General features: G+C 38.6%; 1 pseudogene; it reads left to right on the forward strand.

Annotated features, from left to right (window-relative positions):
- The first annotated feature begins 873 nt into the window (after positions 1–873).
- LOC131819942 (large ribosomal subunit protein eL38-like) lies at positions 874–1,067 on the forward strand (annotated as a pseudogene).
- Positions 1,068–7,935: the final 6,868 nt, after the last annotated feature.

The following is a 7,935-nucleotide window of genomic DNA, read 5'->3' on the forward strand; positions in this document are numbered from 1 at the left end:
GGAGGAGGGAGTGGAGTGGAAATTTTATCTGGCTGCTCCTGCTTTTGTCCAAAAAAATCACCTGCTCAAAACTTTTGATTCAAGTAGCTCACATATTAGGAACCCTGAAGAATTTTCAGTAATAAAAAAGTGACCAAGACATGAGGGACAACTCTGTTCCCTACGAAGGAAGTCAAAATCATTCTTTGTTGACACATAAGCAAAAGGATCTGGTGCAGTTTGTAGGCTCTGAGCAGGTGGGGGCAGTGCTAGACGAGAGTCTGAGTTGGTGGGAGGTGTTGTATTAGGCAGGATGGAATTCAATACCTCTAGACTTGTTCCTAGATACCACATGAACTTTGCATAGCCTTCTCTCCTTTCACTACCCACAAAAAGTGTCAGGGTGCCTGGGGGGCTCAGTTGGTTGGGTGTCCAGCGCTTGATTTCAGCTTCTGTCACAGTCTCCAGGGTTGTGGAATCGAGCCCCGCCTCAGGCGGCTCTCAGCGTGGAATCTGCTTGTTCCGCTCCTTCTGCTCCCCGTCCCCGCTCATTCTCTCTCTCTCTGAAATAAGTAGATAAATCAATCTTAAAAAAAAAAAAAAAAAAAAGTGGCAGAGAAGAAGTGGGCAACACTGGGAGCTGAGCAGGACGAGCAGGAGTTTGTACCAGTTTCTTGTGTTTAGTACTAGATATTTTTTGTTATTTTGTATGATCTGGAAGAGTTGATTCTGAGATTCTGATTCTGAAAAAATCAATTAAATCATTTTGCTTCCTGGATTCCTAATGGTCTGAATGAGCAAAGAAGAACCCAATGTCAAGGGTTACCTCTTTTGGCTCTTCTGTCCTCCCTTCTTGCTGTGCAGGTTGCACACTCCCGTGCATCCTTCGTAACCATGCCTCACAGAATGGAACAAAACATGACTTTCTGCTCACAGCCAAATCTACCATGATCAAGAAAAACAAAGATAATAAACATTAAAGTTCAGTGCTGTGGATACCTTATCCCTTGGTCATCACAGACAAAGAGAAGGCAGGAAAACTAAAGCAGTCCCTGCCCTCAGGCTTGGAAGTGAAGGAGCTGAAATGAACCTGGCCTACTGATTTGAACGGTATTAAAGTTTTAAAATTAAAAAAATAAAAGAAGAGTTTCCTCTTTTGGTCCAAGAAATTAATGGAATTTGTGACTAAATCAAAGATTATATGGATATCCCAAATGCCAACCAGACTAGCTGGTAAACAGAATGGCAAATAGCTAAATTGATCAGGAAGGCTTTTATAATTTTTTTCAAAAAATTTAAGAGATAGTGATTTAATAACATATGCTTAAATTATTAAAATAATTATAGCATTTATTAAGCATTAATTTATTAAGCATTAACTGCTTTGGGGTGATATGGTAAGTACTTTAATCCTTAAAAATGGGTACACTTATTATAGTCATTTTATAGATGAGGAAATTGAAACTTAACTAATTTGTTCAGTAATGTCGTAGAACACACAGCCAGTAAGCAATGGAAATAGAATTTAAACCGGATGTATTAGATGTCAAAGTTTATACTGTTAACCAGTATCAGTTTTGCAATGTTTATAATAGCAAAACAGTGGAAGCAACTTGAATTTTTTAAACAATAGAAGATTGGTTAAATTATGGTTTAGTCAATAATGTAATAATGCAGTTATTAAAGTGATGCTTAAGGGGCACCTGGGTGGCTCAGTGGGTTAAGCCTCTGCCTTCGGCTCAGGTCATGATCTCAGGGTCCTCGGATAGAGCCCCGCATCAGGCTCTCTGCTCAGCAGGGAGCCTGCTTCCCCCCTCCCTCTGTCTGCCTCTCTGTCTACTTGTGATCTCTGTCTGTCAAATAAATAAAATCTTTTTTAAAAAAGTGATGCTTAAAACACTATTTGGTGACATGAAAAGTTGTTAATAATATATTTCTAAGTTTAAAAAAAAACAGATTACAAGCACTATATTTAACATGAGCTCAATTTTGTAACATTTATTTAGTTCGAATACTCACCTACACCAAATGTTAGAGATGGTATCTTTGGGTGTGGAAATTATGTGTGGGGTTTTTTCCCCCCCGTTTTTCAACTTTTCTACATTTTCTAACCTTTCTACAATTAATGCACATTACTTTTTAAGTCTGTAAGACCCTTCAGTGTTATTTTGTATAGAAGAGAGAAATTAGTAAGATCTGTCATCAGAGAAATTAGTAGTATCTGTCATCAATTTTATGACAGATAATGGAAAATTTGTGGGGAAAGAAGGGAGGGGAGAACTAAACGTACTGAATGTTGCTGTGACATAAATGCATGTTCTTTCATAGGTGTAGCCACAAGTGCAGATATGTCTCATAATTTTCCATTAGTCGATACCATATTAACCAGGGCCATGAGTAAGCACAATCATATCCTAATCATTTTCCTCCTTCTTGAATTGCTTTCCTCCCTTGGCTTCAGTGACTGCCTGCTCCTAATTTCCATGTACCTCACTGGCTTCCCTTTTTCAATCTCCTTTGCTAGTTCCTTCTCTTCTACCCACCACCCCTTCATTTCAAAGAGCCCTAGGCCTGGCCTTGGGTCTCCTCTTCACCACCCATTTCAGAGGGGGGGGAAAAATAGACAGATAGACAGACAGACAGACACACACACACACACACACACACATGCCTTCAGGAGCCCTGCCATAAACAAGTGAGTGAATTAAATCCTTGATGTCACTGCCAACTCTTTCCCTAGCTCAACACCAGTTATTTCCACCTCAGTTAATAGCTTATCCAACAATTGCTCAAGTCAAAAATCTAAATGGCATTTTTCACTGCACCCTTTTCCTCATCTTTAGCCCCTCACACACAGTATATCAGCAAATCCTATTGGTTCGATTTTTGAAATATAGCTTGAGTCCTTTTCTTTGCCTTCTCAGGCTCCATTTTTCTTCGGCTATTTGTTATTCTAAATTATCTCTTTGCTTTTATTTTTGCTTGGCTACCATCTGTTCTTCACACATAGCCAGCCATACTAATCTCTGGATTTGAAATTGAAAACTGAGAAGATGTGGCTCTGCTCTTTCATTTTTTTAACTGAAAAGTTAAGATTTACCGAACTTGTCTGATTTATCACAATTCAGAATTAATTTAATAGTACAAAAATTGCACTCCCTTTGGTTTCCTAGCAGTCAAATATTTGGGAACCTAAAAAAAAAAATGCTCATTTGTTCTGTTCACTTTGTACACCAACCACCACCTTGGTTAACAATGGTTCAGGGAGAATTGAAAAAAAGGAAAATTATATTCTATTCTTAATTCTCATCCATCTGTAAAGAACAAAACAGAAATGCTGAAATAAGTATGTATTATAGTCTGGGGAGGCTTACCAAACTTGTTTCCACTTAAGTTAGTCTTACCTCATTTTTCCAGGCCTTCAATAATTTGAAGGTTGTTTTTTTTTTTTTTTTTTTTTTTTGCCTTCTAAGTTTCTACAGCTATGACTCATGGAACTTGAACTAGATCAGCACTGCTATGTGCTACTTTCTATATTAGATTTTTCTCAACTGGTTAAAATTGATATAAGCAAAACACATTTTGTTCTTCTAAAGCTTAAACACAAAGTTAAACTGTCTAACAAACTTCCATTAATAGAAATTGGGTTTAGTAGAGGAATAAAGACTTCTAATTTTATTATACAACATAATTTACTCCAGCTATTTCTACCCTTTTTTTTTAAGACATATATAAAACCTTATGTTTATTGCATCATTATTCACAATAACCAAAATATGGAAGTAACTCAAGTGTGCACCAGCAGATGAATGGATAAAGAAGATTTGATACACACACAATAGATGGCTCAGTAGGTTAAAGCCTCTGCCTTTGGCTCTGGTCATGACCCCAGTGTCCTGGGTGGCTCAGTGGGTTAAGCCTCTGCCTTCGGCTCAAGTCATGATCTTGGGGTCATGGGATTGAGCCCCGCATTGGGCTCTCTGCTCAGCGGGGAGCCTGCTTCCTCCTCTCTTTCTCTCTGCCTCTCTGCCTGCTTGTGATCTCTATCTGTCAAATAAATAAATAAATAAATAAAATCTTTAAAAAAAAAAAAGAACATTACTCAGCCATAAAAAAGAATGAAATCTTGCTGTTTACAACAGCATGGATGAACCTAGAGGCTATAAAACCAAGTGAAATGATTTAGAGTAAGACAAGTACCTTATGAGTTCATTCACATGTGGAATTTAAGAAACAAAACAAATGAACAAATGAAATTTTTTTCATCAGTCTTACATAACACCCAGTACTCATTATATCATTTGCCCTCCTTAATGTCCAGCATCCAGCCCCTCCATCTCCTCACCCCCTCCACTCCAGCAACCCTCCGTTTGTTTCCTCTGATTAAGAATCTCTTGTGGTTTGTCTTCCTCTCTGATTTTGTCTTGTTTTATTTTTTCCTCTCTTCCCCAATGTTGTTTCTTAAATTCTACATACTAGTGAGATCTGTTTTGTTTTTTAAATTCCCCATACCGTAAGATCATATGATAATTGTCTTTCTCTGATTGACTTACCTTGCTTAGCATAACACCCTATAGTTCCATCCATGCCAATGCAAACGGTAAGATTTTGTTCCTTTTGATGGCTGAGTAGTATTTCATTATGTATATATCCACATATTCCTGATCCATTTATCTGCTGATGGACATCTAGTCTCTTTCCAATGTCCATAGTTTGGACATTGTAGACATTGCTGCCATAAGGATTGGGGTACAGGTGTCCCTTCAGATCACTGAAGTAGTGCAATTGCTTCCTCCTGCTATTTCTTCCACAGTTGCTGATTATAGAACTTCCATTAATCTCATTTAGATCCTGAAAGTTAGAGTACATTTCCTAAATGGTAATTTTTCATTTACTAACCACATTTTGTTCAAGAAATAGATTATTTTGGGGATGCCTCGCTGGTTCATTTGGTGGAGTGTGTGACTCTTGATCTCATGGTTTTAAGTTTGACCCCCACACTGGGTATAGAGATTGCTTTAAAAAAAATCTTTTTTAAAAAAAAGAATCTGGGGGCGCCTGGGTGGCTCATTCAGTTAAGCATCTGCCTTTGACTCATGTCATGATCCTGGGGTCGTGGGATCCAGCCCTGTATCAGGCTCCCAAGTCAGTGGGGAGCCTACTTCTTCCTCTCCCTCTGCTGTTCCCCTGCTTGTACTTTCTTTCTCTTTGTCAAATAAATAAATACAATCTTTAAAAAAAGAAAAAGGAAAAAAAGAAACTATTTTGGAGTTGTCACTATTTCTGTGTTCCTTTAACATGAAATCTAGCAAACATTACTTTCTTTTCTTTACACGAATTCTCAATTCTTCTACTTTCTGATTTATAAGACCATTGCATTTAATATAGAAATAATTTAAATGAGTGATACTAAGATATTTATACAATTTATTTTAATTAACATCAAACTCTTTATTATATATTTCATCAAAAGAGTATTATGAAGTAAAAAATTAATTAGTTCAGTGGTTATAAACTTTGGCTCCACATTGGAATTACACAGGAAGCTGCAAAAAATGCTGATGTCTGGGTCCTAATCAAGATTATAATTTAAGGGGCACCTGGGTGGGTCAGTTGTTAAGTGGCTGCCTTCAGCTCAGGTCATGATCCCAGGGTCCTGGGATCAAGGCCCATATCGGGCTCCCTGCTCAACGGGAAGCCTGCTTCTCCCTCTCCTACTCCCCCTGCTTGTGTTCCCTCTCTCTTTGTGTCTCTTTCTGTCAAATAAATTAAAAAAATCTTTTAAAAAATTATAATTTAATTGGCTTGGGATTGAGATTCATAAAAGGTTTGAGTGATTCTAAAACATGGGCAAGGTTGGGGTGCCTGGGTGGCTTGGTTAAACAACTAACTCTTAGTTTCACTCAGGTCATAATGTCAGGGTCATGGGATTCAGTGGGGCATCTGTTGGCTATTCTCTCCCTCTTCTTCTCTTTCTTCCCCTCTTCTCCTAAAATAAATAAAATAAATAAAATATTTACTTATTTCAGAGAGAAAGAGAGAGTGAGCAAGAAAGGGTGCACATGAGCAAGGGCAGAGGGAGAGGTAGAAACAGACTCCACTGCTGAACGGGGAGCTTGACACAGAGCTTGATTCCAGGACCGTGGGATCATGACCTGAGCTGAAGGCAGACACTTAACAACTAAGCCACCCTGGTGCCCTTGAATAAATAAATCTTTAAAATAAATAAATAAAACATGGCCAAGGTTAAGAACCAGAGCATTAGGCAATCACAGCTCCGAGAATTCTATATATTCCCATCCCCACCTTCCTTTTGAAAACATTTTATTTATTTGAGAGAGAGAGAGTGCATACTTACACAGTGGGGAGGGACAAAGAGAGAGGAAGAAACTTCAGCAGACTCTGCACTGAGTGCGGAGCCTGATGCAGGGCTCTGTCTCATGCCCCAGTGGTCATGAAACCAAGAGTTGGTTGCTTAACCAACTGTGCCACCCAGGCGCCCCCAAACTAACTTTTTCTTTCTTTCTTTCTTTCTTTCTTTCTTTCTTTCTTTCTTTCTTTCTTTCTTTCTTCCTTCCTTCCTTCCTTCCTTCCTTCCTTCCTTCCTTCCTTCCTTCCTTCTTTCCTTCCTTCCTTCCTTCTTTCCTTCCTTTCTTTTAAAGATTTTTATAATTTTTGATGTAATCTCTACATCCAGTGTGGGGCTTGAACTCATGACCCCGAGATCAAGAGTTGCATGCTTTTCCAACTAGTTGAGCCAGCCAGGTGCCTCCCCACCCCTTTTTTTTATGTGGTTTAAAACAACACAGATTTATTATAGTTCAGAGGTCAGAAGTTCAAAATGGGTTTCACTGGATTAAATCAAGGTATTGGCAGGGCTGCATTCCTTTTGGAGACTGCAGGTGAGAGAATCTGCCTTCTCACCTTTGCCAGGCTCTAGAGGCTGCCTGAATTCCTCAGTATGTGGCCTCTTCCTCTGTCTTCAAAGACATCAGTGTAGCATCTTCAAACCTCTCACTGACTCTAACCTTTCTGTCTCCCTCTTTCACTTATAAGGACCCATGTGATTACAGTGGGCCCACCTTTATAATCCAAGACTATAGATCTTCAAGATCCTTAATCAGCTGCAAGGTCCTTTTTTTCATGTGAGGTAATATATTCACAGGTCCTAGTGGTTAGGACTCAGAAAACTTTGAGAACCTATTCTAGGCCCACCATAAGCCCCATAGTGTGTAGTTGTTACCCCTTCTAACTTTACACACTTTGCTTGGTGATTTTTTTCTCATTCTAGTGATGATGCCACATTTCTATCTACAACTTCCGTTGCAAATATTCACTGGGTATCTCCCCTTGATATCTCATAGGCATTGGAACCCATGTTGTTTCTGACCTTAAGGTCTTTGCACACTTTTCTCTCTTGGTTTAGATACCTTTCTCTCCTTTTTTTTCATGTCACACTATCTCCTTTATCCTTTAAAATTCAAAGCATGTGTAACTTTCTCCAGGAAGCTTTTCTTTTTTAAAAATTGAGATGTAATTCACATATAACATCATGTAAATTTTATTTATTTATTTATTTTTAAAAGATTTTATTTATTTATTTGACAGAGAGAGAGAGAGAGAGAGAGAGTCATCACAAGTAGGCAGAGAGGCAGGCAGAGAGAGAGAGGGGGAAGCAGGCTCCCTGCTGAGCAGAGAGCCGGATGCGGGACTTGATCCCAGGACTCTGAGACCATGACCTGAGCTGAAGGCAGAGGATTAACCCACTGAGCCACCCAGGCGCCCCCATCATGTAAGTTTTAGATGTAAAACCTGTTGATATATTCATATATGCAATATGATTATAATTGTAGTGTTTACTAACATCTCTATCACATCATATAATTACCATTTCTTTTTCTGTGCTGAGAACAATTAAGATCTAATCTCTTGCAATTTTGAAGTTTCTAATACAGT

This window comes from Mustela lutreola, chromosome 1 (assembly GCF_030435805.1).
Source record: "Mustela lutreola isolate mMusLut2 chromosome 1, mMusLut2.pri, whole genome shotgun sequence".
Taxonomy (NCBI): domain Eukaryota; kingdom Metazoa; phylum Chordata; class Mammalia; order Carnivora; family Mustelidae; genus Mustela; species Mustela lutreola.